The sequence below is a fragment of the Nyctereutes procyonoides genome, unplaced genomic scaffold, assembly GCF_905146905.1.
Source record: "Nyctereutes procyonoides isolate TBG_1078 unplaced genomic scaffold, NYPRO_anot_genome, whole genome shotgun sequence".
NCBI classification, from domain to species: domain Eukaryota; kingdom Metazoa; phylum Chordata; class Mammalia; order Carnivora; family Canidae; genus Nyctereutes; species Nyctereutes procyonoides.
Window position 1 is genome coordinate 23,425,720 of NW_026575117.1, and position 26,468 is coordinate 23,452,187.

Below are 26,468 nucleotides of genomic sequence, written 5' to 3' on the forward strand. Positions count from 1 at the left end.
AAGTGTGGTAAAGCTCCCCCAGTGGAATACCATGCAGTGACGACATGCAGGGAACAACTGGGTGAAGAATCCATACTCTACAGTTCTGTTTATATGAAAATCTTGAATGTGCAAAGCTATCCTACAGTGACAGAAACCAGGGCAATGGTTGCCGGGAACCAACGGCTGGCGGGAGACTGGCTACGAAGGGCCACAGGGGAGCTTTTTGGGGGTGATGAAAATGTTCTAGATCTTGATGGTGGTGGTGGTTACATAGGTTTAAATATTTGTTAAACCTCCATTGAAATCTACCCTTAAAAGTGGTGTATTTTAAGTAAGTCATATCTCAATAAATTTAAAAAAGAAAACAAAAAGGCTACATTGCTGTGTGCTACAGTGTCTTCATCTTCCCACCCCTTTAACATATTTCCAACATCTCTACCCCAGAGCCACCCTCCAGCAGGGCCTCCTTTCTCTGTGACATGTTTCTTTCCCAGCATGTCCTTCCCACCTGCCACCCCCAGCCAAGACCTTTCTTCATCAGCCTTCACCATCCAGAGCCTCCTGGACCAGAGACCAGCTGGGTCTAAGAATGAGCTGTCAGTGCTTCCCCAGGGAGGGGCTTTGGGCCAAAGCCGAGCAGCCTGAGCAGATTGTGTTCAGCTGATGTGGAGTTGGCCCTCAACTCAACACATCGGCCTCACCAGCTCTTGCCGGGTCTTGGCAAGGGCGAGTGACTGCACACAGAGCCTCTGGTACCTTGGCCATCAGACCTCCACACTTCTTCCCCCAGAGCCAGGCTCTCTGGTCTGCACCTGAAATTCCAGAAGACCTGACCTTCTTGATATGTTGTCCCCAGGTCTCATCTTCCTTTCAGATATCTCCTAGTTCCCTCTGTCCCAGGTCCTTTGCTGTCCCTAGGACATCATTCCAAGTGATATCCTAAGCCTTCATTCCCAAACAGAGTCATTTAAAAGGAAGAAATCTGAATTGGCAGTAATTGTGGCAGAGGCCCCCTGAGGCCCCACCAAACCCCCTTGAGAAAGGGCACCCTGGGTGGCCAGTGTTCCTCCCCAGCAGGCCAATGACTCTTTGCAATGCTGGGTGACCTTGCTGTTCACATTATTGATGGGCCCTGTTTGGCGCCACCACTCCACCCCTAACATAAAGAGAAAGGGGTGCCAGGAGGCCTGAGAAGTTTGGTTAGGGCTCCAGCCTGCATTTGTTTCTAGGGTCCTCTTTGTACCCCTGACCCAGAGAGAGGCTGAGGTATGGGATCCAAATGGTCATAGGCGACCTCGGGCCCTCTGGCCAGGAATGATGAAGGTTGGGAGCTATGGGGAACTATGGTTCTCTGGCCCTCGGCCCCCTACCCTCCTACTCTTGGAGGGCGGAGAGGATGCAATTTCCCTGGTCATGGGAATGGCTGGACCCGGCCGTCTTGGACACAATGGCTTGGCCAGAGCACGTGGGCGAGCCCAGGAGACTGGCTCGGGTTTGCGGCTTCCTGGGAGGAAGTGAGGCATTGTTTCGGGGGTTGTGTGGGCCCGCTGGAACTCTGCACAATGCAGGGAACGGTGGGTGCCAGGTCCAGCCCACCGGCAATCGGGAACTTGTTTATTGCTTTAATGACCCCACGGTGGATCCACCTGGAAACAGACCTGCTAATGAGCGGAGACAGAGCTGGCACAGCCCCAAGGGAAGCCTGTCGGGCCAGCTCCCCTGGAGGCGCTAAGGGTGTGTGGTCTGAGACTGGGAGAGCTGGGAAGTAATAAGGCCTGGGATCTGTCTGGGAAAACCACAGCGAGATCTGATGCTTCTCCATCCTGATCTGCCTCTTCTGGGTCATGACAGGGCAGAGTGGGGGAAGGGGCCAAGACATTGAGAATGGAAGGCACGATTGAGCTTCCTATGGCAGCTTCGGCTCCAAACTGCTGGTGACCTTGACCAAACTGTCAAAGCTTTCTGGGCCTCAGCATCCCCATCTTTCAGGAAGGGACACCCAAATCATTCCTGCCGTCTTCCCACTTTCCCGGGGTGTTGAGAGGCTAAGGTAAGATCAGACACAGCAACTGCTTTGAACTTCTTGGAAGAGAAACCCTTTTAGACATCAAGGCTTTACACTGTTTGCTTCTTTCCCTTGTGGCTAGAACCTGGGAGCTTGGGGAGATGTACTGTCTGAGGCTTGGTTTTCCTAGACTGTTTGTCAGACACCTGCCAGGGGCTGAGACAAAATTAAAAACTGCCCCTGCGTCAAGGACGTCTGGGAGCCAAAACTGGGCAGCATAGGAGGGGCGATGCTACGCTGGAGCCAGCTCAGGCCAGCTCACGAGAGCCAAACACTAAATGTTCAGGAATGTCAAATCCATTGGTAGCTGCAATCAGCCACGGTAGGAGTCTTTACACCATAAAAATTAGCAGTCTCTACAAGCCAGGGCCTTTATTTCTTTCTTAAGAGCTAGTTTTCTAGCCCGAGTGTGTGGAAGGCTCACTCGGTGCTGCTGTGACCCTGCTCAACTCCCCACCCCGATCTCACCAAGCAGATGCAGCTCGTTTGCTCTGGGACACAGACTACCCCCCTTTCACACCCACACACCCGGCCCCAGAGCCTGGGGGCCTGAGAGGGTAAGAAAAGCGGGCCAGGGCAGGCAGCCGTGGGGCAGGGGCGACTAGTGAGATGGAGGGTTCTGGACTCCAGTGCCACAGCTAGGACAGCCGTCTCTCCTGTCCCATGTACCGAGATCTCAGGGTCTGGAAGCCAAACCAAAGCTCCAGCTGGGTGATGAGGCCTGCTGCTGCTCCGGTGTTTCTGTGCCCTAGTTCAGACACAACAGAGGTGGGGATGGAGACCACAGGAGCTGGACATCTCAGGCATCTATGAGGAACTTACAGGAGCATGACTGAGATCTCCTTAATTATTTAGGAACTTGTTTGTTCCCTTGTGTTTGGGGGCCTAATTTTAACCCAAGAAGTTTCTTTAGTGGCTGAAAATAGACGACCATGGACTCTGCCCACGGCCTCTGACCACGGCAGGCAGTGCAGAGTAAAGCTATGAAGTGGGGGAAGGAAGCTGCCGATGGCCTGGGGCAGGTCGAGGGGACAGCTCAGGGCCTGCAAGCCAAGATACCCGGGCTCCGGTTCTGGCTCTGCCATTTGGTCCAGGGCACATCACCCAGTCCCTGGGGGCTCCCTTTCCTTGCCTGCAGGCCACCAGGAGGGGCTCTGACTACCCGCATCCTGATCCTACTCACATCCTCTGATCCTGAATCCATCTCTGCTGCCCTTTCGTTTCTTTTCTCTTCTTTTTTTTTTTTTTTAAAGATTTTATCTATTGATTGATTGGAGACACAGAGAGAGAGAGAAAGAGGCAGAGCAGGCGAGGGAGAAGCAGGCTCCATGCAGGGAGCCCAACGTGGGACTCGATCCCGGGTCTCCAGGATCACGCCCCTGGGTGAAGGTGGCGCTAAACCTCTGAGCCACCAGGGCTGCCCTGCCCTTATTTTTTTTTTTTCTCTCTCTGTCTCTAAGTGGGTGGCATGTAAGCACAGACTTTTCCTTTCAGTGAATAGCGACTTGTGCCCTAGGGTGTCTTTCGAGTTAAGGCATTTGTTTCAGAGTCCAGGAGGTCCGGGGCTTAAATCTTGGCTCTGGCCTCTCACTAGGTGTGTGACCTTAGGGCAGGTTCTTCTCCAATCCTGCCACCTCCTCCAAGAGAGCAGACTGATTAGAGAGCCCTCAGCTCAGACTTGAGGGAATGAAATGGGGGAGTTGGTGTAAACTCTCAGCACAGACCGTGGCACACAGCAGGCGTGGAATAGTGGTAGCTGTGCTCGGCCCTTCACTCCACGGGGTACTGCTCCCTAAAACAGGACACTGGAGGGCCCAGGAGGGACCTGCCACTTAAAAGACGTAGGAGACCTTGAATCCCCTGTTGGGGTTTGGGGTAGCCGGGCATCACCCCACAGTCTCACTAGGGGATTTCAACTCAGCAAGCGAAAATCACAGCCTCCCCGAGGAGACCCCATATTGTCACAAGGAAATGCGTAATTGATCTGAGGTGGAAAGGCAGAGCACTCGGGGTCTGGTTTTGACTTGTCCTCAGCTCTTTTTTATGACATGTTGCTCATCTCTGCCCTCCCTCATCGCTCTGGACAAATGAGGTCATGCTGATGAGCAAAATGAAATCGGTAAAAAATGTTTTAGAGTATTGCTATAAAATGTATTATTATCACAAATAATAATATAATTAATCTCCATGGCCTAGGACAGCCCTGGGAGATTTATGTGTGGGTTGAAGAATTTTCTTTTTCCCATTCTTTTCCAGGGGGGTTGTTTTTTGTTTTGTTTTGTTTTTCCAGCAGGAGCCTCTGTGCCTTGGGGACAGAGTGGGGCTGAATGTCCAGTGTAGTCACAGTCCTGCCTTCCACCCTCCCACTCGTCCCTCCACTGGGAAATCTAAATATATTTTTAGGGAACCTCATTCCTCCCGCTCCGGTTTCCTTTCCAGGGCATGCCTGGGAAAGCTCCCAGAACCTGGGAGTGAGGGCTGCTGTGGGGACGTGCCTGAGCACTTCTCTTCTCTGACCCTGGGCTTTGGTCCTCAGGAAAGCTGTTCCCAGTCTAGGGAGGCCCAGGGACTGAGATGGCCCAGAGAGACAAAAGGTGTGGCAGTGACAAGGAGGGTGAGAAATGCAATAAAGCCGTTGGTTGGATGGGGAGGGGAGACACAACTGTCAAGGCCCCCAAAAAGAAAAGGGAGTCACCTGCTCAGTCAGGGTCCCCAGGTCCACCTTGGATGAGGCTGAAGGCTGGACTCCGGGCTCCAGGGCAGGCCAGCCAAAGCTTCAGCAAGCTGGGGGTGGGGCAGGCGCTGACCCGGGCTCCCCTGGGAACGGGATAAATAATCTTCAGCTGCAACAATAAAGATCAATTATGACCCAATCGCCCAGCCCGATTCCAAAGGCCCAGGGGGTGGGTCTCTTTCTGCCCGTCCCTCGTCGCTCCAGGTTTAATTATCTGAAGAGTCTTTGGACTTTGGGAAACCCAAAAGGGAAGGAAGATCTGCAAATAATTAAGCCAGGGAATGGCCTTCACCAAGGAAGCGTCTATGGGCGTGGGGCAGGGGGCAGGGGACGTGGCAGGTCCCCCCTGGGCGCATCTGTGTGGGTTGGGCACGGGGTGGGGACCGAGAACCGGGGCAGAGGAAGGGAGGCCGCAAGAGCTCGGTGGTCGAGGAGGAAGGAAGCCGGAGTGTGCCCCGAGACGCATCCTGGGCCCCCGAAGGCGGACACAGGAGGAAGCTGCCCCCGAGGGCCGTTCTCGCCCAGGGGTTCCCTCCCGTGCCCGTGGCACCCTCGCACACACTGGAGTCACGTGCAGTATCTTTGAAGGCCTAAACGCAAAACCACCCTAAGCAGGCCAGCGTGACTGTGGCACTGGAGGCTGCAGAGTCCGGAAAGCACCTGCCCTTGTTTCCCGCTCGCCCTGCCACGTCGCCCTCAGGGCTCGGCTGTCTCTCTCTGACACCAGCCTGACAAAGTTCTGCCTGGCAACAGGCTGTCCCCTGTTGGTGCCATGTCGCACCCCGACACGCGTGCACACCTGCAGCGGCGCCAAGGCCCCGTCTCGCCCAGGACGGACACGGGCACAGTCGTGGCCCCGGCTGCAGCTCTGCTGTGCTGGGACGGGCGGGCCCGCTGGCGTTCCCTGGAGGGGCTCTGGGGTTGCGACTCCTCTGGCCTGGTTCTTGGTTTCTTTGTTTAAGATTTTATTTATTTCTTCAGGAGAGACACAGAGAGAGGCAGAGACACAGGCCGAGGGAGAGCAGGCCCCCTGCGGGGAGCCCAGGGACCCCAGGACCACCACGGAGCTGAAGGCAGATGCCCACCCCCCAAGCCCCCCAGGTACCCGTAAGGACCCTCATGTGACCCGCACTTCTCTTCCACCATGTTTGTCCCCCGATCCTGACTGGCCCTTTGGAATCCCAGCTTATTAGCGCCCGAGAGAGCAGCAGAAGCCATCCAACCTGTTTTACAGACGGGGAAAGTGAGGGCTCCTTCTCCGTGCAAGGCTGGCTCTGGCTCTCCGGACGCCCATTCGCCGCCTTTTTTTTTTTTTAATTTTTATTTATTTATGATAGTCACAGAGAGAGAGAGAAACAGAGAGAGGCAGAGACACAGGCAGAGGGAGAAGCAGGCTCCACGCACCGGGAGCCCGACGTGGGATTCGATCCCGGGTCTCCAGGATCGCGCCCTGGGCCAGAGGCAGGCGCCAAACCGCTGCGCCACCCAGGGATCCCCGCCTTCTAAATGAATTTTCACATTCTCTTTCGCCAGCTGGGCCTACCTTCATCGATGATAGTTCACCGTGTGCCCCGGGGTCATATGGCTCATAACATGATGATGGGGCTCAGCCTGGATCAACCACGTGCCCAGAGCAGCCCACCGGGAGGGGAGGACAGAACGCGAGGTGCCAGTGAGCATGAGGCCCACCCCCTCTCCGGCACTGAGGTACTACCGTGTTTTAAAGCCACCTTGGTATATTTATATATTCGTGTTCTTTTCTATTTTAAAAATGCTTTCCCATTGTGCTTCGGCTCACTGGGGCAATGCCGTTCTCCCGGTTGTGCCGAGAGTCTTTTCAATCAAAAACAAACAAAAAAATCCACGTTTCTATTTCTTTATATATCCCTGCTTTTTCAGGAAAATAAATATTTGTTGAAGTAGAAAAATTTTTGAGAAAAATGATTTTGTACCTAGTGTATTTTGCTGTTATTGTTGTTAAATGCGTGCTTTCGGTGACAGGGCTTTTGTTCTGAGAAAGGGCTTTTTATGTTAGGGGTAGAGGGACGTTGTGCATCGAGGGGGCTGTGTTGGGAGTTTCAAAGTAGGAGAGTCTTACATCATACAAGCCAGCAGTCGCCTCTCTTCCTTCTCTTCTCCTCCACTTTGTTTCTGCCTCCTAATTCACATATTCCGCCCCTGTCACCGATGCCATCCTCCTACCCCAGCAACCTGGCCTTCCAGCCACTATGTGGTAGGAGAATAAGGCAGACGGTGATGGGGATCCCTGGGGGGCGCAGCGGTTTGGCGCCTGCCTTTGGCCCAGGGCGTGATCCTGGAGTCCCGGGATCGAGTCCCGGGATCGAGTCCCGCGTCAGGCTCTCGGCATGGAGCCTGCTTCTCCCTCCTCCTGTGTCTCTGCCTCTCTCTTTCTCTCTGTGTCTATCATAAATAAAAATAAATAAATCTTTAAAAAAAAAAAAAAGGCAGACGGTGATGTAGTTTGTCAGCCTGCGTTACATGACAAAGGGGACCAGAGGTCCCAGGACCACGGGAAGCTCTACAGAACTCATCTGCTTCAGTGTTCCCCCTTGAGATGAACAGAAAGTTGTTCTAGGGTTTAAGTGCTTGACAGCTGAGGTCCCTCCTTCCACCCTCAAGACAATTTCCAGGGGATCCCTGAATGGCTCAGTGGTTTAGTGCCTGCCTTTGGCTCAGGGCCTGATCCTGGAGTCCCGGGATTGAGTCCCACGTCGGGCTCCCTGCATGGAGCCTGCTTCTCTCTCTGCCTGTGTCTCTGCCTCTCTCTCTCCCTCTCCCTGTGTCTCTCATGAATAAATAAATAAAATCTTAAAAAATAATAATAAAAGTAAAAAGACAATTTCCAGGTGCCAACAATTCACCAGCCTCTCTCAGGAATCAGTTCACACATTGGGTTTTACTTAGGTGCAAACTAATGTACATGGGGTACAGAATGAATCCCACCCCTTCCTCAGCTAGCAGGGAGCCGGGCCCTAGGGCTAAGGATGCAGTGTGGCTCCAGGCCAATCCCAGGCACCTGTCACAGGGCCTTTCCCTGTCTTGTGACTCATCTTATTGAGGCCACAGGGCCAGAGCTCTGTCAGGTCTTTGGAGATGCAACAGTGAAGGAATCATAGCCCGGGACCTCCAGAGTCCAGCAGCTGGCAGGGAATGACACTTAGATGATCGATCACACCAATGGATGGCAAATGTTATGGTGGGAGAAGCTCTTAAAAGATAAATAAGTAGGGACGCCCGGGTGGCTCAGCGGTTAAGTGTCTGCCTTCAGCCCAGGGCCTGATCCTGGAGACCTGGGATCAGGTCCCACGTTGGGCCCCCTGCAGGGAGCCTGCTTCTCCCTCTGCCTGTGTCTCTTCCTCTCTCTGTGTCCCTCATGAATAAATAAATAAAATCTTAAAAAAAAAAGATATATAAGTCTTGGAGCATCTGGATGGCTCAGTTGGTTGAGCATCTGGATTTCAGCTCAGGTCATGATGTCAGGGTTGTGAGATGGAACCCCACATCGGGCTCCAGGCCCAGTGGGGAGTCTGCTTGGGATTCTCTCTCTTCCTCTGCCATGGCCCCCCATCATGAACTCACCCATGTGACCTCTCTCTCTTTCTCAAATAAATAAGTCTTGGGGCGCCTGGGTGGCTTAGTGGTTGAGCATCTGCCTTGGCTCAGGTCATGATTCCAGGGTCCTGGGATCAGGTCCTTCATTGGGCTCCCTGCAGGGAGCCTGCTTCCCCCCTCTGCCTTTGTCTCTGCCTCTATCTGTGTGTCTTTCATGAAGAAATAAATAACATCTTTAAATCAATAAATCAATCTTAAAAAAAAAAAGAATGTATTGGTCTTCACCAAAAGAAGAAGGGGAAAGAGCATTCTAGGAGAAAGAACAATATGTGAAACAGGATGCCTGAAAAACAACTTCAAGAAGTTTGGGAAGACAGGAACGACAGCTATAAAGAAGTACCAGCAGGACATAAGAGCTCTCTGGGCTCCTTTATTTATGCCAAGCTCCCTCTTTCTTGGAGCTCCTATTCTAGTGGGGAGACAGATAACAAAAACCCAACCAACATATCAGAGCGAGAGATGCTGAGCAGAGAATTACTGCAGGAAGATGTGAAAATAAGTGACAGAGGCACTACTTTGGGTTGGGCAGCCAGAAGAAACCTGCTGGAGAGCTGGGTAAGGAAGTCAGGCAGAGAGAACAGCTACAGAAAAGGCTCCAGGCGGCAGGGCTGTTTAAGGACGTGTGAGATTGCTTTAAGAGATGTCATCAGTCATTCTTTCCACCCTCTTGTAATAGATATTGCTGCATAACAAATGACCCCAAAAGTCAGTCACTTCCAACAACAAACATACCTACAAAGTTTCTGAGGATCAGGATTCTGGAAGCGGCTCCACAGGGTGTTTCTCTACCACGTGGGCTTCTCCACAGGGTCACTCACAGCACCACTGCTTGCTTCTCCCACAGGAAGAGACAGAGAGACAACATACCCCAACAAGTGGCCATAGTCTTTGATGAGCTGCCTCAGAAGTGGTGCAGCATCACTGTTGCTGTGTGCTCCCGGTGCGGCATGCAAGGGACTATGCAGAGGTGTGATTCTCAGAAGTCGTGAGCTGTGGGGGCCAAACTGGAAGCTGGCTAGTTCTGCCCTCTGACCCCTAATGTTTACATCCCTCTGGCAGACAAAAATATGCTCCGTCCCCCACCCCAAAAAACCCTCAAAAGTCTCGCTTCATGGCAGCACCAGCTATAACTCATCATCTAAATCAGCTGCAGGTGCAGATAAGGCTCCTTGGGTGTAGTTTCTTTATTTTTTCTCTTTTTTTTTTAAGATTTATTCATTTTATTTTTTTTAATTTTTATTTATTTATGATAGTCAGAGAGAGAGAGAGAGAGAGAGGCAGAGACACAGGCAGAGGGAGAAGCAGGCTCCATGCACCGGGAGCCCGATGTGGGACTCGATCCCGGGTCTCCAGGATCGTGCCCTGGGCCAAAGGCAGGTGCTAAAGCGCTGCACCACCCAGGGATCCCGATTTATTCATTTTAGAGAGAGAGAGTGCAAAAGCAGGAAGAACAGAGAGAGAGAGAGAGAAAGAGAGGGAATCTCAAGCAAATTAGGCAGGGAGCATGGGCCCAGCTTGGGGCTTGATCCCATGACCCTGAGATTATGACTTGAGCCAAAACCAAGAGTCAGACGCTTGACAGACTGCACCACCCCGGCACCAACAGGTGTAGTTTCTTAAAAGGACTCCCATGAAAGGCTCCTCTTGACCAGCTAAACAAAGAGATGAGTTATCTGCTCCCACCACACCCTCTATACAATGTAGGAGAGGCATGATATAGCTGCTAAATACATTCTTGTTCTAAAGGGGGAAGGTGGTCCATAACAGTTCTGAAATCTAACCAGGCAGATGGAATAACTCTCCATAGCTCTCGGCTCTCCCCTCTGAACTCTTGGTTCTGACCTCTGTGTCATCCCTCTGTTTCCATGAAAGTTAGCCTGTGTTTTCTCAGCTTGCCTCCTGCCAATAGAATTTTGAGAGTCCAGAGGGTTCTTTTCAATTTTGTATTGTCTCAATAGTGCACGAAAACACTTAGGGAAAAAAACATCAGCCCAGAGCCTAGACAATAAAACATGTTCAGGGGATCCCTGGGTGGCGCAGCGGTTTGGCGCCTGCCTTTGACCCAGGGCGCGATCCTGGAGACCCTGGATCGAATCCCACATCGGGCTCCCGGTGCATGGAGCCTGCTTCTCCCTCTGCCTGTGTCTCTGCCTCTCTCTCTCTCTCTCTCTCTCTCTCTCTCTCTGTGACTATCATAAATAAATAAATAAATTTAAAAAAAAGTTTATAAAACATGTTCAGTAACGGTAGCAATTATTACTAAAGGGAGGTGTGGTATGTAGAACAATGGCCCCTAAGGATGTTCACGTCCTACTCCCTGGAAACTATGGACAGGTTTCCAACATGGCAAAAGGGACTTTGCAGATGTGACTAAAGTAAGGATCTTGAGATGGGAAGAGAATCTTGGAGTATCCAGGTAGGCCCAATGTAAATCATAAGAATTCTTATAAGTGAAAGAAGGAGGAGGGTGCCTGGCTGGCTCAATCAGAAGAGCATGTGACTCTTGATCTCAGGGTCATGTTTTCAAGCCCCACATTGGGCATAGAATCACTTAAGTAAATAAATACATTTAAAAGAGAGAAAAGAAAGAAGGGGGCAGGATGTTTAGAGAAGGAGATGTGAGGGGACGCCTGGGTGGCTCAATGGTTAAGCGTCTGCCTTCAGCTAAGGGCGTGACCCCGGAGTCCCAGGATTGAGTCCCACGTTGGGCTCCCTGCATGGCGCCTGCTTCTCCCTCTGCCTGTGTCTCTGCCTCTCTGCGTCTCTCATGAATAAATAAATAAAATATTTTTTTAAAAAAAGAAGGAGATGTGAGGACTACAAACTACAAAGTTTGGGGGAAGTGATTGCTGGCCACAAGGGGCCATGAGCCAAGGCATGCAGGTGGCCTTGGGAGGTGGGAAAAGACAAGTAAATGGATTTTCCCTAGAGCTTCCAGATGGAATACAGCTCTGCCAACATCTTGAGTTTAGCCTAATAAGAGCTGTTTTGGATTTCTGGTCTCCAGAACTGTAAGATAATAAATTTGTGATGTTATAAGCCACTGGGTGGTAATTTGTTTTAGCAGCAATGGGAAACTACCAGAGTGGGTATTAGTGCCACCTTCCAATTGCCACCATGAAGGTATGAAGGAGTAGGAAAAGATTGGGGGGAAATGATTTATGCTAGAGACATGTTAATCTTTTAGAGCCCAGGTGCAGATGTGCAAGGAATGAATAGCTGGGTATTTGAGGCTGGAGACCAGGAGGGAGAGGTCTGGGCAGGGGAAAGAGAACAGGGTTTCAGGGGATAGGGAAGTTATAAAAATGAATGAAGAATGAGACGGAGAAGAGGTGGGGGATAGAGGATGCCTGGAGGTCAGGCCAAGGAGGAAAAGAGAGGAGCCCTTGAAGGAGAGAGAAGGAGCACTTAGCAAGGATTAGCAAGGGGATTAGCATCCCCTTACGAGGTGGTAAAGTGATAACATAGTGAAGACTCTAGTTCCCTTTTGCTTATTCCCTGGGGTCTGCTCTTTATTTTCTGTGTTGTTTGAATCAGGAGAGTTCGTCTGGAAAACCTCAGGAGATGGGGTGTTACAGCTCCCAGGATCCCAGGGAAGAAGGATGGGGGAAGAGCAGACAAAGCATGCCTCGGCAGCTGCTGTACCATCATCCTGGGAGTGAGGCCCAAGGCCGGGCTTGTGTCTCAGGAGCACCCTTTGGGATCCTTAGAGAATAGAGGAGCAGAGGGACATCAAAGCACAGCTGTCTTTTTTACTTCTTTGGCACTCTGCCCAGGGGCCTAGATTTATCCTGAGCTGAGTGAACAATGCTTTGCGCTTCTTTTGGGGACCAGATGAGGCCAAAGTGGGGCAATGCACACAGAGATGGGAAGTCCAGGCCATGCTGGAGAAGGGGAGAGGTCATTCCAGATACTTCCATCCCTAAACAGAGGGCCTTAGTGATGCATCTCACTGTTCAACTGGAAAGGCTAAAGGGGCCCCTTTAAGCTTTCTGGCTTTGAAAACATCCACAAACAAGTTTATCACTTAGGAATGCTTTCCAATGATAAGAAACAGAAAAGCCAACTAACAAGGGCTTACACGAATTGGGATTTATTCTTCTTCCATAACAAGAAGCCTGGAGAAAAAAAAGAAAAGAAAAGAAAAGAAAAAACAAGAAGCCTGGAGGTTGTCCGTAGCTGGAGTTGGTTTAGGGCACTGTAATATTAGCGATAGCATCTTATATTTTCCTTGACCTTTCTCCCAGAGTCACACTATGGATGCCACAGCTCCAGGTATCATATCCCCATTCCAGGTGGGCAACAGGAGGCGGGATGGTGCCAGATACATCTCTCCCAGCCATTAAAGAAACAAGGGTCTCTCGAAAGCCAAACAGGGGATCCCTGGGTAGCTCAGCGGTTTGGCGCCTGCCTTTGGCCCTGGGCGTGATCCTGGAGTTCCGGGATCGAGTTTCGCGTCGGGCTCCCTGCATGGAGCCTGCTTCTCCCTCTGCCTGTGTCTCTGCCCCCCGTCCCATGTCTATCATGAATAAATAAATAAAATCTTAAAAAAAAAAAGCCAAACAGGTTTTTGCTTATGTCTAATTAGCCAGGACATTGTCAAAAGTCACCTACAGCTACAGAAGACAAAGAGTGTGGTTTTAGTTTTTCCAGGGAGGAAGAGAGGTTTGGGATGGGTGTGGGGTGAGCTGTTCTATAAGAACGGAATGCTTGTTGACTCAACTTGCTTCTCCTAAAGGAGATGTTTTGTTCCATTTGAGGGCAGCTAGAGTATAAGGGACCCCATACCCACCACTAGCCAGGCATCATGCGGCCAGGCACTCGACACCAGATGATGCATCCCACTCATGCCTCCTTCTCAGGGTGGAGGTGGGGTTCCTATCTTCTAGAACCACCACTGAAAGAGAAGGAGGAGATGTCTGTCTTGACCTCCAAGTCCTAAAACTTAGGGCTGTTATTTTTTAGGTCAAAGTTGACTTCAGTTGACTCAGAGAGGAAGAAGTCAAACCAACTGTCTGGGATGGTGACTAGTTCCCACCATCTAACCAGCTGCTAGGCCTTGGTAAGACAGTTGGCACCCAGGCCGGGAGGACATGAGGGAGTACACGCCTCGCAGTCAGCTCTGCCTCTTTCCTGCTGCCTGCACCCCAGACTCGTTTACACCTGGTCTGGGTTGTTTACTCGGAGTTAGGGCCTTCCCCCATTCATCTCTCTCACCTGCTGATGGACTATCTCTGAAGCTATGTTGACACCCACCTCCTCCCTGCCCACCCACAGACTGCCCACCCCACTGCTGCAGGCTGGCAGGGAGACTCGCCTTCCTAACCGCAGCCTCTTGCCGGGCACACACATGATCCTGGCAGGACTCCCCAGAGCGATGGAAGCTATTAGATGTGGTGGGAGTGTGTGGAAGGCAAGGCTCTCCCTACTGCCTCTGGGAGAGGACCAGGATTGGGGAAAAATCCAGACGGACCTTCAGGCGTGACTCACACTTGGTGCTCAGTGGGTGTCTGCCCACATGAATAGGAAGATAGGCACCTGCCCATTGCCAAGAGCGCCCGGGGGTCTCCGGCTGCTCCTGCTGAGCTACCAACGGGAGCTCCTCGGCACAAGCTGCAGAAGCTGGGCCCTCACAGTGACATCACCCAGCAGGTCTGGAGGCAGAGCTAGAGCAGGGCTTGGTCCCGCAAGAACATTGCATCTCCTAGTGATTAACGGACAGAGGTCACTCGCATCAACCCCATTTCCTGAATCCACACAGGCCTGGAACAGGGGAGGGGTGCAGGGCAGGGGCAGGCTGATACAGGAAGAGTTTCGAAAGGCTTAGACCGTCTGCTGTGCTGGTGAGAGTGTAGGCAAAGGGGGAGAGGGCCCTCTTAGGAGCCGTTGGTAGGGGTGCGAATTGGCTTAGTGTGCCGGTAGACAATTTGGTCCTACCTACCAGACTTCAAATGTGCGTGTGAGATGCTACATATAATATTTCCACACACTTATTATGTTAACAAGGCTACTCCGAGGCTGGAGCAGGAACTGGGGCAATAGAGGGATCGGTGCTTCTTACTTCACGCACCTCTGTGTTTGCCTTTCTTGTTGATGAGCGTACATTACCTTTCTTTTTTTTTTTAAAGATTTATTTATTTATTTATGATAGACACAGAGAGAGAGAGAGACAGGCAGAGGGAGAAGCAGGCTCCATGCCGGGAGCCCTGACACGGGACTCGATCCCAGGACTCCAGGATCGCGCCCTGGGCCAAAGGCAGGCGCCAAACCGCTGAGCCACCCAGGGATCCCATATATTACCTTTCTAATTATGAAAATAGCGTTACCACCATCTCCTAGTTCAGATGTATTATCAGTAGAGGTAAATGCATCATGACCCTGGGGGAGAATTCTGGCCTGGAGGCTCCTGTTCCACAGACAGGAGTTTTTAAGAGTCCAGAGGGTCACTGGGGACGAGACATGACTGGCAAGGGGATGTCAGAGTCCAGTCAGAGAGGGCAGGGTCCAGCCTTTTCTGCTTGGGCTGCCTCAGGGCTCTCCCCTGAGCCCGGGCCCCCAGGACCCAGTTTATTAAGGTGAAGAAATAGCAAATGGGAAGAGAAGAATATATATATAGCCGCCCATAAAAAAAGATAAAGTAAATTAAAAGAAATAAAAAGATAATTAAAATGATATAAAAAGCAGTGTGCAGCTAACTGATGAAAAGGACTAAAATAAGCCTCAGCTCAGCCCACAGCTCTCCTGCAGCCACACAGCCCTGAGGTTGCCAAGCACAGACACTGGTCCCTGAAGGGGCAGAGGGGACCCTGGTGTCCCTGCTCCACTGACCTGAGAGGCCAGCCAAGCCGGGGAGGCGGGCCCTGCATTTGTGCTTTGTGCTACCTCCCTGCTCATCCGGTGGCCCTGTTCCGACAAAACCTGTGGGAAGGCTTGAGACCCTTGGGGGGGGGGCGGGCACTGGGATGTGGAAACACCGAACTTGGAACGAACTCCAACCTTTGAGTCCCCCACGGCCTCATTCTCACCTGCTTCCTGCTTCCCAGGCCTGCCTTTCTCTTCCTCAAAGAAGCCTGTTTCCAGGGAGTCTCCAGGGCCCCAAGAAGCACTCTCAAGCCTACTTCTCCCAGGCCTCCATTCTCTCTGGGGGTCTGCCCCTTCCTAGGACAATTGACAGAATGTGCAACCACCCTTAGGACACAAGTCTAGGACTCAGCCTCGCTCTGAGGAGGGTGTTTAACCAGCCCCTCTCCCCATCGGTGCATTTCCCAAAGTCAGGGTTCTTCCCCCTGGAGAAATGCGCTCCCCGCTCTGGGTCTAAGGTTATGCGGTCTGGCTGCTACAGGCCTCTCTGCCAGGCCGGGGAGAGTAGACTACCTGGCCTTATCTCTGGCTGCATGCTCTGTGCGCCATGGAGCAACACTAGCATAGAGCCACATCCTCACTCCTCTTGGACCTGAGGGAACAAGGCCTTCTCCATCCCCAGGAAAGGACATCTCTGCACCTGGTGGAAAGCTGAAACACGCGCCACTGCATCCTCACCCTGGAGTATTCCTGAGCACATAAAAGGATGAAGAGCACCTACCTGCAAGTGGGGACAGGGAAGGGCATCTATGCCGGGTTAAGGACCCTGAGGGCAAAGAAATATTTAACCAGAAATAAATCCCTGCCACTTAGGGAACACTTAGTCCTGTTTGAGACTGGGTGTTTCCAAAGGCTTCAAAAACCTGAGGACCAATTAATTCTTGGTCAAGCCTTGAGCTGAAGGGGCACCTGGGTGGCTCAGGTGGTTAAGTGTTGAGCGTCTGCCTTCAGCTCAGGTCATGATCAGGGTCCTGGGATCGAGCCCCACAGCAGCTGGTCTGCAGACTTCGTGCTCAGCAGAGCCTGCTTCTCCTGCTCCCTCTGGCCCTCCCCCTCACTCATGTGTGCTCTCTCTCTCTCTCTCTCTTCTCTCAAGTAAAAAAAAAAAAAAAAAAGTCTTGAGCTTAAATTGTGAGGGCTCCCCACCACCCAGAAATCTCCTCAGGGAGAGAAACTCTCCCAAGTACAGAGCAATCCGGCTCTGAGGGAGGGGTGGGGGTAAATGATCACTGCTTGCTCCTCCAAACCACAGGGTCTTTTCTCGGCTACTACAAAATAGCACAATAACAATAAAAACAGAAAGATAAGACAAGATAAAAGAATGTAATATAAAATTACAAGGGACAAAATAGAAATAAGGAATAATCAAGAGAAGTAAAACAGAACTCAAGGACCAACAGATTAAAAGGATAAGAGAAAGAAATGAGCTTTAAAATTATATAAAAAATTTAATCAACAATTTATAAGTCCAGGAGCTGAGGTTATAAAAACAAAGAAGGTTTATAATGGTCAGATGGGACAGGGCAATCAGGGAGCTAAGCAACCAGCTGCACACAGGAGTCTTCTCTTCTCACATAGGATCAAACCTATGACTCAAACCTAAGACTCAAACCCTTTTGAGTCTGACTTAGCCAACTCCAACACCCCTTCCGGACTGGATCTCATTGCTCAAACAGTGCTGGACCTTTGTTTCTGATTTTTGCTGATGCCCATACCATGATAGTCACCCCCTCTTTCTGCCAGGGTTTTCCGAAGCAAATCTGATTGGGAACTAGCATACTATAGGTCTACAATGCCAAGTTCTGAATTCTGAAACAACAAAAGCCCTGAAGACCAAACAAGTCATCTTTTATTTGGAGGCATGACCCAATCTGGCCTGAACTCATTTGGTGGAAAAACCTGACCTGAAGGGAAGCTATTTCTAGGATGAGCATTCATACATTTCCTTGCAGAAACACGCATGCATCTGGTTACAGGGGCCTTCTGCACACCCAGCCTACGGAGTTGTGTAATAACAGCACGTGCGCGTCACATCTCTGTTTACCATCTTTCTAAAATCCTGAAACACGTCTGGCCCCAAGATTTCAGATAAGAGTTTGTAGACCTGATGAAGATTCTCCACTAGGTATAAGAATGGCTATATATGTAAGTATCTATTTACGTCATGGAATATTATACAGCAATGACAATGACTTATCTACACTATATGCAGCATCATGTTGACAGAAAGAAGCCTGACACAAAAGCATATGTGTTGGAAGGCTCATGACCACATTATTTCTGTGTGTTCATCTCTTAAATTCTATTTATAGGAAGTTCAAATACAAGAAAGCTGCTCAGGTAGGATTCTCTCCTCAAATATAGGCCAGTACTCTGGTTACCTCTTCCGCCTTGGAGCCTCGGCTGAGCCCCGTGGAGAATGTACTGCTGAGCACCCCCGTGCTCACGGCCCTGTCACCAGCACAGGACCAGTTTGCTGTGCTCCCTCCCTTCCTGCCTTCCTCTCTCAGCCTTTGTCTCCAGCCCCTCTTTGCTTTCCCTGGGTGGAGTACTCATGGGATGGTGGCAATCTTGTCTTTTCATGCCTTTGTCCCAACTCCATTTGGGGTCCCTCTCCACCCTCTTCCCTGGCCATTCACATCAGTGTTTTATCTTCCTTCATTCCCTCTCCTCCTTGGCTAACAGGGCTGCTGATCCCCACGCAGTCTGCTCTCTTCCTGTCCTTGTGTCTCCACCGTCTGATCCTTGGGATCAGCTGGCTTTGGGCTTTTGTTTGGGCCGTAGGGCTTTCTCTCTGACTCTGCCTCCCTGTCCCACCACCCTCCCTTCCTTCCCCCTCATCTCGATGTCTTTTGTGGGACATGCACTTTTATCTCCCTTTGATTTGCTCTCTCCTCTTTGTAGAAGAAGAATAAAAGGCTCAGCTAATTGTAGCAGGAGGGCAGTGACGCCCCATTCCCCTTCCCGGCATCTTCCCCACCAGGCCGAACAGGAAGGGAAATGAGGGCAATTCAGACTCCCACCTGCTCCGGAGTCGGCTCCGGGTCTCTCTCCCCGGTGGGCTCCTCTTCCCCAGTTTTCTCAAGGGGAGATGACCCAGTGCTGGAGCCCCTCGCACTACCTCCACCAAGTCTCCCTAGACCCACCTCTCATCCATTTATGTCGTCGCTGAACGCTGGTGTGTGCCAGCCATCATGGAAGGTGCTCGGTGCAGGGTGGTGAACGAGGCAGCTGTGCAGTCTCTGAGCTCACAAATCATAGCAATAAAGTGAGTCAGGGGTGCGATAGGGAACTTGCTTTAATGTCTCTACCGGGGACCTGAACTCAGAATGGCGGCAGGGACCATCACTGAGGAAGTGATGTCTAAATGACTTGCAGGAGTTAGTCAGCCGGGAGTGAGAAGATAAACAGGTCCTAAACAGACAAAATATTTAGTCTAATGACACGACAACATGAAGTGAAATTCATTGTATGAATTTATGGCACATAAGCTGCTGGAGACCGATGATAGAGTCTTGCAAGGAGCTTGGAATTTATCCTAAGGATACAGGGAAGTCATGAAAGTGTTTTGAATGGAGATGTCACAGATCATATTTGTGTTTGGGGTGGGGTGGAGAATAGAGCAAGATTAGAGGAAGGGTTAAGAGGTGTATTCATTTTCTATTGCTGCCATAACAAATGATCACACGTTTAATGGCCTAAACAACACAATTATATTATCTTCTAGTTCTGGAGGCCAGAAGACCAAAGTCAGACTAAAACTAAAATGCTGGCCACACTTGTACCTTCTGGAGGTTGGAGTGGAAAAACCATTTCCTTGTCTTTTCCAGCTTCCAGAAGCCACCTGCATTCTTGGAGTCATAGCCCCTTCCACCTTCAAAGGGCACCTTGCAAATCTCTGCTTCCATTGGCACATTCCCTCCCATATCTGGCCCTTCTCTTATAAGGAGCCCTGTGATTATATCAGGCCAATTTGAATAATCCAGGATAACCTTCCCATCTCAAGAGCCTTAATTTAATCACACGTGCAAAGTCCCTTATACCATGTAAGGTGGAATAGTCACAGGGTCTGAGGATTGGGATGTGGACATCTTTGCGGGATATTGTTCTGTCTAGCACCTAGGCTATTATGGTACTCGGGGAAGGACACAGTGATAGCTTAAGCTGGATACTAGCAGCGGAAACAGAGCCAAGGGAAACTTTAGGAAGTACACTAAATGTCGACTGACTGGATGCAGGAGATGAGGAAGGTGAGATAAGCAGGAATTGCTTCTAGCTCTCAGGCTCCAGCAACTAACCAAATGGCAATATCATTTACGGACAGAGAACACAAAAGAAAACTGTGTTCACTACAGGAAGTACGGTACAGGAGGAGAGGAGTTTGAGCTACCTCTCAGGCATCTAAGAAGAAATTCCCTGAGTGAGGGCAGGTGAGCTTTTATCTGGAGCCCAGGAGAAGGGTCTGCAAGGACCATAGAAGTTAGAAAAGGGATCAGCAAATTATGAACGACAGACTGGCAGCCAGTTGTACAAATAAAGTATTATTGGAACACAGTCAGGCCCATTCATTCATGCACTGTTCATGGGTGCTTTTGCACTACAGCAACCAACTTGGATATTTGCAATAGAGAAGGTTTGGTCTAGTAAGCCCTTTGGCCCTATCATAAGGCATATGCCAATCCCTGGGTTGGAGAATCAGCAGCCCAAAGGTGGTACATAGAAAGCGTAGGGTGGCCCAGAGCAAACATGTGGAAGGAGAAGAACAGAGGCCCAAGAAAGCCAGGATTCAAGAAACAGGAGTAATGCAGAGAGCCATAGATGGACATCGAGAGTGAGTGGCTAGAGACATAGGGAGACAACCAGGAGAGCTGTGTTGTTCTTCTTGCTATAGAAGACAAGTGTGGCAGCTTTAAAATATGTCCACAGGTTATTTGCTTCTGTGGGGGGTCAGAATATGCCACCCCAAAACAAGCCACTTTGGCATAAGGGTTATTTTGAGTTGAAGACAACTGAAAAACAGCAAACATCAGAAGGAAAAAAGGAAGGAAGGAAGGAAGGAAGGAAGGAAGGAAGGAAGGAAGGAAGGAAAGAAGGAAAGAAGGAAAGAAGGAAAGAAGGAAAAGAAAGGACTCTGCCCTCCCCCACTATTTACCTAGAAGCAGGCTTAGGCTCTTAATAACCAGAGACTCTTATCAGCCCAGAGACAGCCCAGAGAGGAATCTGCATGACAAAACTCACTGAAATAACCCTTATCTTCCCTTAGCTTTCCCCATATATTTTCCTTCTCACAGTTTGCCACTCTTCGAAGCCTAAAACCCTTTCCTTTGGCTTGCCATTTCTCTACAAAGTACTGGGTTTTGTTAAGATGCTAGAAGCCTAAATTGTAACCAGTCCTTTGAATGATTCATCACTTTTCACTGTTTCTCCCTCATTTATGAGCTCTATGTGGGTAAATAAACTGTTTTTCTCCTGTTAATCTGCCTTTTGTCAGTCTAATTTGCAGGGCCCCAGGAAATGAACCTAAGAGGGGAGAGGGGAAAGTTGTCTTTTTATTTTTTTATTTTTTTATTTTTTTTTACGTCCTCTCCAATATTTCTCCCTTTAAAAGGTAGAGTCTAAGGATGCTTCAGTGGCTCAGGGGGTTGGGTGTCCAACTCTTGATTCCGGCTTTGGTTATGACCTCAGGGTCTTGGTATGGGGCCCTGCATCAAGATTCTCAGCTCAGCAGGGAATCTGCTTGAGATTCTCTCCCTCTGCTCCTCTCCTTCTGTTTGTGCTCTCTCTTTCTCTAAAATAAATAATCTTTAAAAAAAATAAAAGATGAAGTCTAATTCTCCTACCTTTGATGGTGGGATAGACTTAACGACTCACTTATCAGAAATAGATTAAAAATTTTTTTAAGATTTTATTTATTTATTCATAGAGATGCAGAGAGAGAGAGAGAGAGAGAGAGAGAGAGAGAGAGGCAGAGGGAGAAGCAGGCTCCATGCAGGGAGCCTGACGTGGGACTCGATCCCGGGACTCCAGGATCACACCCCGGGCTGCAGGCGGCGCTAAACCGCTGTGCCACCGGGGCTGCCCCAGAAATAGATTCAAACAAAAATTGGCAATGTGTGAATTTGGAGACTAGGTCATCAAAGGACTACACATTCTTCCCCTTTCTTTCCAGAGGAAGTTATGCCATTTGTGAGGACACACAAGCTGCCTATGGAGACATCCACATGAGGAGTGGCTGAGGCTTCCAGCTGAGAACCAGAGAGGAACTGGGGCTACCTGCCAAAAGCCATGTGAACGAGCCATCCTGGTAAATGCCCAGCACTATGCAAGCCTTCAGATGACAAGAGCCTCAGCCAACATCCCAACTCTAACTACGCGAAAGACTCTGAACAAAACCACCCAGCTGAGATGCTTTTGGAATTCTTGACCTGCAGAAACCTTGAAATAAATATTTGTTTTAGGTGACTAAAATTTTGGTGTAATTTGTTACGCAATGGATAACTAATACAACAAGGAAATAAATGTTTTAAGGAAAGCATAATCCATGTCAATGCAGCTCAGAAGTCCCGCAGAATTTAGCAGGCGGTGCCCATAGTTACCTTCTAGAGTGTGCTGAGTCCTATGGGATTGTAGGAGTCCCTTGGCCAGGAGGAGTACAGCTGTGTGAAGCTGGCAGTCATTTGTCTTTTTCACTTATGTAATGCTGGAGGGGAAGAAAAGAAAGGAGCATCTGGGAGCTGCTCTGGCATCAGTTCTCCCTTATAAGATAGTTTTGGCCCATCCCAATGTGAATTTGGAAAAGTCTTATTTTTTTTAAGAAGGCACCAATCACAAGTCCTCCCTGGGCCTTTGGCCAGGAGGCTTATGAGTAAAATCAAATACATAAATGTTCTCTGCTACCTCTCTGAATTCATCTGGGTGAAGCTGACAACTGTTGATGACCTTATTATTTTCTGTAAATGATCCAAAGTGACTTATGTGTTTCAGTCAGTTATCACCTGACCATGCAACTATTGAAGAGGACAGTGTCCCGGGAATCTTCCTTCAGTTTCTACTTCTTACCTAAAATTTGTCTCTCAGAAACATCAGAGAACTGTGCGCCAAATTGACCAATCCTTTCTCAATTGCATACTTTTTGACATAGATCAGCTAGTTTGGTGAGAGAATGAAGCCCTAATGCTCCAGGCATCGCATGTGTACCATGAATTGACTTTTCTGTGCGTTTAAATGTAAATGGTACTAGCTCTGTAGCACTTGGGGGGAGCATTGAGAAAATATTCACTCAAATAATTTTCAGTGTTCTGTCGTTTGGATGGGGAACCCTGGTTGAGAAAGACACTCACATATGTGTGTTGGATTTTGGGGTTTCTTCAGCTTGAGGAATTCTGGCCAACTGAATGTGAGGTTGCTAAGCTTTTGAATTTGTTGCTCCATATTTAAACACATTTACTATGGCTCCTTACTTCCTTGGTTCTTACATTTTATTTAATCTTATTATTTTAGCTTTTAAAAGTCACTTGGCCCTTTTAATCATTCGATCTTCAATTTGAACTGATGTGGCACAGTTTAATCGTTCTTTTAAAAAACTATTATTTATTTATTTATTTATTTATTTATTTATTTATTTATTTATTTGAGAGAAACCAAGAGCAAGAGAGATCACAGACGGAGAGGGAGAAGCAAACTCACTGTTGAGCAGAGAGCAAAGAGCCAGATGCAGGGCTTGATCCCAGGGCTCCGAGATCACAACCTGAGCCTAAGGCAGATGCTTAGCAGACTGAGCCACCCAGGCACCCCCAGTTTAATTGTTCTTAATGTGTTTTGCCTTTTCTTAGTATTTTATACATTTTCTTTTATTTCATTTCTTAAAAAAAGATTTTATTTATTTATCCATGATTGACACAGAGAGAGAGAGAGAGAGAGAGAGAGGCAGAGACAGAAGGAGGGAGAAGCAGGCTCCATGCAGGGAGCCTGACGTGGGACTCGATCCCAGGACCCCAGGATCACACCCTGGGCTGAAGGCAGCACTAAACCACTGAGCCACCCAGGGATCCCCTCTTTAATTTCATTTAAAGTGCTTGTTCTCAATGATATTTTTTGTTTCTCTTTATCACTTTTAACTTTACGGTTGCCCTTTTTTAGATCTTGGGTTTATTACAGTTTCAATTTTCCATTTATTTTTATTTTTTTCTTTATATTGTGTTTTAAAAAATAACTTCTTTTCTGTTAGTTTATTAACTGGGATTCATAAACACAGTTTCTGGGGTGAGCTCCACTATATGTGACCCATGTCAGAAGTTAAGGAGGCTTCCCTCTCCTTCAGCTTTCCAGGTCCCGTTAAGGATACCATGTGGGGATGTCCCTTCCTGGTTCCAAAAAGTTTAACCTGATTAACATAGGAAACCCACCATCAGGAGTTCCGCCCAGACCAAGTGTGATGGCCTCTGAGAGTCCCATCCCCCAGAGTACAGGACCATATAATCTGTTCTCTGTGCTTGAGTGTGGTGGGATCCTGCATCAGATGGATTTCACTCCCAAGATTAGGTTATGTTATCTGACAATGTGAGGGATTCTGCAGATATATTTAAGGTTCCAGATTAGTTGACTCTGAGTTCCTTGAAATGGAGATTATTCTGGATGGGGCCAACCTAATTAAGTGAGCCCTTAAAAGAGACAGGGTCTGCCCTGAAGTCAGAGATGGGATGTGTGACAGATTCTGCTGCTGGCCTTGGAGAGGTAGGTGCTGTGTTTGTTTGCTGATTGTGGCTCTGTTTTCTTTTTTCCCCTTTTTTAATGATACCTGACATTTATTGGACTTTTAGAGTGTGCCACCATTAACCTAAATATTTTTTATTGGCATATATAGGAGTATAGTTGGCACACAGTATTACATTAGTTTCAGGTGTACAACATGCTGATTCCACGACTCTATACCTCTTGCTGTGCTCACCACAAGTGCAGCTACCATCTGTTACCACACAATGTAGGACGGTCCCATCAACTAGATCCCCCGTGCCGTGCCTTTCATCCCTTGTGGACTTAAAAATGCCATAAACCGAAGCCTGTACCTCCTACTCCCCTTCCTCTAATTTTTTTTTTTAGATTTTATTTATTTATTTATTCATAAGAGACACAGAGAGAGAGGAAGAGGCATAGGCAGAGGGAGAAGCAGGCTCCATGTGGGGAGCCCGATGTGGCACTCGATCCCAGGACCCCAGGATCACGACCTGAGCCAAAGGCAGACGCTCAACTGCTGATCTACCCAGGGGTCCCTCCCCTTCCTCTAATTTATCCTTCCTTCCCCCACCCTCTCCCCTCTGGCAATCACCAGTTTGCAGCTCTGTGTTCCTGGGTTAGGCTACTAGGTTTAAATGGCCTGTGAAGGCTATAAGGCCAAGGGCCTTAGATCTACTTGCTGACAGGAGCCCCCAGCTAACAGCTAGCAAGGACAATGACGACTCCAGGCATACAAATGCAAGGAAATGAACTCTGCCAACAACCTGAGTGAGCTTGCAAATGGACCTTTCTGTAGATGAGCCTCCAGATGAAAACAAACCAGCTGACACTTCGGTTTCTGCCCTGTGACACCAGGAGCAGAGGGCCATCTAAAACATGCCGGACTCCTGACCCAGGGAAACTGTGGGCTAACAACTGTGTGTTATTTTAAGCCACTAAACTTGTTCTGCATCAATAAAACCTAAGGTGTCATGTGAAGTCATATTGATAATTTTTTTGAACTGCTGAAATGGGGCAATTCACATCATAATGTCAAGCTTCTTTCCTACGATCTCCATCCTCCTCTAAACACTTTGGACATTGAGCAAATCCTTTACGCACATCACCACGCATCAGGAAGGGAAGCTAGGCAAGAAGTTCCATTTGGGGAAGGATATTTATTTTTTCAATTTTTAATTTTATTTATTTGAGAGGGAGAGAGCACAAATAAGGAGGGGGCAGAGGAAAGGAGAGAGGGAGAGGGAAAAGCAGACTCGCCGCTGAGCAGTGAGCTCGACATGGGGCTAGATCCCAGGATCACCAGATGACAACGTGAGCCAAAGGCAGACGCTTAACCCACTGAGCCACCATGGAGCCCCTGGGGATGAATCACCCTAAAATTTACCTAAATTTAGGGTGATTTACCTAAATTTACCTAAAATCAACATAAAAATGGTTAAAGGTAACAACAACAAAAAAAAAACCCAACAAGACCCCTTGGAAGGAAGTAAGGTAGAAGAAACCAACCTTAGTGTCACAATTATAGTTCCCAAAGCAAAACAATATTGCCCATTCCATGTGATCGTATAAAGTGACTTTGAGGGCAGCCCCGGTGACGCAGCGGTTTAGCCCCGCCTGCAGCCCCGGTGTGATCCTGGAGACCTGGGATCGAGTCCCACATCGGGCTCCCTGCATGGAGCCTGCTTCTCCCTCTGCCTGTGTCTCTGCCTCTCTCTGTCTCTGAATAAATAAATAAGTAAATAAATCTTAAAAAAAAAAATAAAGTGACTTTGACACTCCTCCTGTTAAGAAGTAATTTCTATGTCCTCTTCCTTTGACACCGAGCAGATTTAGGACAGAAGTAACACTGTGACTTCTTCTCTTTTTAATCTAAAGATTTTATTTATCTATTCATTAGAGACACAGAGAGAGGCAGAGATACAGGCAGGGGGAGAAGCAGGCTCCCTGCTGGGTGCCCCATGCGGGACTCGATCCCTGGACCTGGGACCACAAGCTAAAGGCAGATGCTCAACCACTGAGCTACCCAGGTGCCCCAACACTTTGACTTCTAAGCTAAATCACCAGGACATTCATCCTAGAAGTTTTCAGCCACCTTGGAAGAAGTCTGATTACCCTGAGGACACAATCCTTGGAGCTAAATGAAATCAGCCAGGCAGCAGACCACAAGGAAAGGCCCTGTGACAATATGAAGAGTAAAACATCTCACCAGCCCCCAACCTCTTCAGATCCCGCACTGTTCCAGCTCCAGCTGGTTGACTACAATCATATAAGAGATCCCAAACCACAACCGCGCAACCAATCCCTTGCAAATTCCTGCCCCACGGAAACAGTGAGAGATAGTGAAACTATTGCTGATGTCTTAAGTCGTTAAATTTTAGGGTGATTCATTATGCAGCAACAGATAACCTCATTTGAGCTTGAAATTCTTCCTTAGGTCAGCCTACCTCTTGCCTTGTTCTT

At 49.0% G+C, this 26,468-nt stretch overlaps 1 long non-coding RNA gene across 1 annotated transcript; it reads left to right on the forward strand.

The window, feature by feature from the left end:
* Positions 1-1,801: 1,801 nt before the first annotated feature.
* On the forward strand, positions 1,802-21,691 carry LOC129515114 (uncharacterized). Its single transcript, XR_008665526.1, has 3 exons — positions 1,802-2,032; positions 6,315-6,488; positions 21,445-21,691. It is a non-coding gene; the product is annotated as an uncharacterized LOC129515114 (long non-coding RNA).
* Positions 21,692-26,468: the final 4,777 nt, after the last annotated feature.